We start from the raw sequence: 3,603 nt of genomic DNA on the forward strand, positions 1-3,603 counted from the left end.
TGTGTGTGTGTGTGTGTGTGTGTGTGTGTGTGTGTACTCACCTAGTTGTACTCACCTAGTTGTGTCTGCAGGATCGAGCATTGACTCTTGGATCCCGCCTTTCGAGCATCGGTTGTTTACAGCAATGACTCCTGTCCCATTTCCCTATCACACCTGGTTTTAAAATTATGAATAGTATTTGCTTCCACAACCTGTTTCTGAAGTATATTCCATTTCCCCACTACTCTCACGCTAAAAGAAAACTTACTAACATCTCTGTGACTCATCTGAGTTTCAAGCTTCCATCCATGTCCTCTCGTTCTGTTACTATTCCGTGTGAACATTTCGTCTATGTCCACTCTGTCAATTCCTCTGAGTATCTTATACGTTCCTATCATGTCCCCCCTCTCCCTTCTTCTTTCTAGTGTCGTAAGGCACAGTTCCCTCAGGCGCTCTTCATACCCCATCCCTCGTAGCTCTGGGACGAGTCTCGTTGCAAACCTCTGAACCTTTTCCAGTTTCATTATATGCTTCTTCAGATGGGGACTCCATGATGAGGCGGCATACTCTAAGACTGGCCTTACGTAGGCAGTGTAAAGCGCCCTAAATGCCTCCTTACTTGTGTGTGTGTGTGTGTGTGTGTGTGTGTGTGTGTGTGTGTGTGTGTGTGTGTGTGTGTGTACTCACCTAGTTGTACTCACCTAGTTGTGTCTGCAGGATGGAGCATTGACTCTTGGATCCCGCCTTTCGAGCATCGGTTGTTTACAGCAATGACTCCTGTCCCATTCCCCTATCATACCTGGTTTTAAAATTATGAATAGTATTTGCTTCCACAACCTGTTCCTGAAGTGCATTCCATTTCCCCACTACTCTCTCGCTAAAAGAAAACTTCCTAACATCTCTGTGACTCATCTGAGTTTCAAGCTTCCATCCATGTCCTCTCGTTCTGTAACTATTCCGTGTGAACATTTCGTCTATGTCCACTCTGTCAATTCCTCTGAGTATCTTATACGTTCCTATCATGTCCCCCCTCTCCCTTCTTCTTTCTAGTGTCGTAAGGCACAGTTCCCTCAGGCGCTCTTCATACCCCATCCCTCGTAGCTATGGGACGAGTCTCGTTGCAAACCTCTGAACCTTTTCCAGTTTCATTATATGCTTCTTCAGATGGGGACTCCGTGATGAGGCGGCATACTCTAAGACTGGCCTTACGTAGGCAGTGTAAAGTGCCCTAAATGCCTCCTTACTTGTGTGTGTGTGTGTGTGTGTGTGTGTGTGTGTGTGTGTGTGTGTGTGTGTGTGTGTGTGTGTGTGTGTGTGTGTGTGTGTGTGTGTGTGTGTGTGTGTGTGTGTGTGTGTGTGTACTCACCTAGTTGTACTCACCTAGTTGTGTCTGCAGGATCGAGCATTGACTCTTGGATCCCGCCTTTCGAGCATCGGTTGTTTACAGCAATGACTCCTGTCCCATTTCCCTATCACACCTGGTTTTAAGGGGGCTTATCATCGCAAAAATTCGGAAAAATCGAATCTTTTTGAAAAATTTATAAAAATACTACAACGTTCTGGCAACACTTTGGTGCAAACCCGAGAATGTTATGATATAAATTAAAGTATTTATGGTACATTTCCATGCGTAATTGTGCAGAATCCGGTGCCCCGCGGCTGTGGCGCGCCAAGAGTATTGTGTCATACGTTCTAAACGTCAATTTTTTCGTAATAACGTCGGAAATAACTCTGTATATATGACAACAAATATACACTCAATGGCAACCGTCTCCTAGTGCGGGTATGTGAGACAACCAGCTACCAGTCACATGTTGTGTCCTGTTGAGAGTGGAGGGTGTTGATGCGCGCTCCATTTTTGCTCCTGGAATCTCGCTTTTGTAGCGTCTAGCGCACAATGACCTATAAACGGAAGGGTCTGAATGCAAGAGTAGCCAATTTGACACGCGGTCGCCGTCGTTGGCTGGAAAGGAGAGACGCTGTAGCACAAGGGAGGTTATTATCAAGTGAAGCCCTCCCCGCCTCAGCTGTGAGAGGCATGACATAGCAGCCACACCCCGCTTCGACCCTCCTCACACATCCTCAACCCCTCTATGTGTATGGACCGGCCACGACAGTGCCATCTACATCTGGTGTGGCAGTGCCATCTACATCTACTGCTGTGGCTGGTGTGGCAGTGCCGTCTACATCTGGTGTGGCAGTGCCATCTACATCTGGTGTGGCAGTGCCATCTACATCTGGTGTGGCAGTGCCATCTACATCTACTGCTGTGGCTGGTGTGGCAGTGCCGTCTACATCTGGTGTAAGTCATACAAGTCGAAGTCTGGTAATATGTATGTGCAGGATATATATATGTATATATATATATTTTTTTTCTATTTTTTTTTTCGTTTGTTATCAGGGGATGTGCATGGAACTTGCACACCTTGCTCAATGGATGCCTATCTGCAAGGGTGCCAATTATGAACGAAATCGGTCGATGACACACTCGACTACAGGTGGCCGAACTTTGATCTTATTTTACTCAGGTAAGTAATTTACAACTTCAAGGTGTTTCTCAGCTTTCATTTATTAATCAATTTACATGCAAATTACACCTTATATGTAGAGTTTGTGCTTCTACAAACCTATTGAAACATTTTAGTCCAAAGTCCATTTGTTGATTTTATAAAAATTTATAAACATCAAATATTGCATATTTTTGGAAGGGTAACTTTGAATAATTATGTTATTGCACTAAACACTTTTTTTGATAAAACTGCTCTATAGAATCCTTTATTATGTGCTAAATTTAATATCTGATTGTTATAGAAATATTTTTGTTGACACATGTGTTCCCTGAAATTATTTGAAAATGTTGAAAATTCGTTGAATAATACGTTTTGTATTTTTTTTCTCCTTTTCTGTTTAGGGTGTGATGCTGAAACTTGGACCAGTTGCAGCTCCTTCTATAACCATTTCATAAATAAATTTATAAACAAATTGAACAATTTTTACGAAACCCGTAATATGCCCCCTTAAAATTATGAATAGTATTTGCTTCCACAACCTGTTTCTGAAGTACATTCCATTTCCCCACTACTCTCACGCTAAAAGAAAACTTCCTAACATCTCTGTGACTCATCTGAGTTTCAAGCTTCCATCCATGTCCTCTCGTTCTGTTACTATTCCGTGTAAACATTTCGTCTATGTCCACTCTGTCAATTCCTCTGAGTATCTTATACTTTCCTATCATGTCCCCTCTCTCCCTTCTTCTTTCTAGTGTCGTAAGGCACAGTTCCCTCAGGCGCTCTTCATACCCCATCCCTCGTAGCTCTAGGACGAGTCTCGTTGCAAACCTCTGAACCTTTTCCAGTTTCATTATATGCTTCTTCAGATGGGGACTCCATGATGAGGCGGCATACTCTAAGACTGGCCTTACGTAGGCAGTGTAAAGCGCCCTAAATGCCTCCTTACTTGTGTGTGTGTGTGTGTGTGTGTGTGTGTGTGTGTGTGTGTGTGTGTGTGTGTGTGTGTGTGTGTGTGTGTGTGTGTGTGTGTGTGTGTGTGTGTGTGTACTCACCTAGTTGTACTCACCTAGTTGTGTCTGCAGGATCGAGCATTGACTCTTGGATCCCGCCTTTC

The 3,603-nt window shown here is 43.7% G+C and overlaps 1 long non-coding RNA gene across 1 annotated transcript; it reads left to right on the forward strand.

The window, feature by feature from the left end:
• Positions 1–1,615: 1,615 nt before the first annotated feature.
• LOC138361404 (uncharacterized) lies at positions 1,616–2,961 on the forward strand. The gene is made up of 3 exons (XR_011226957.1): positions 1,616–2,281; positions 2,381–2,507; positions 2,891–2,961. It is a non-coding gene; the product is annotated as an uncharacterized lncRNA (long non-coding RNA).
• The last annotated feature ends 642 nt before the right edge of the window (positions 2,962–3,603 follow it).

The sequence above is a fragment of the Procambarus clarkii genome, unplaced genomic scaffold, assembly GCF_040958095.1.
Source record: "Procambarus clarkii isolate CNS0578487 unplaced genomic scaffold, FALCON_Pclarkii_2.0 HiC_scaffold_352, whole genome shotgun sequence".
In the NCBI taxonomy this organism is placed as follows: domain Eukaryota; kingdom Metazoa; phylum Arthropoda; class Malacostraca; order Decapoda; family Cambaridae; genus Procambarus; species Procambarus clarkii.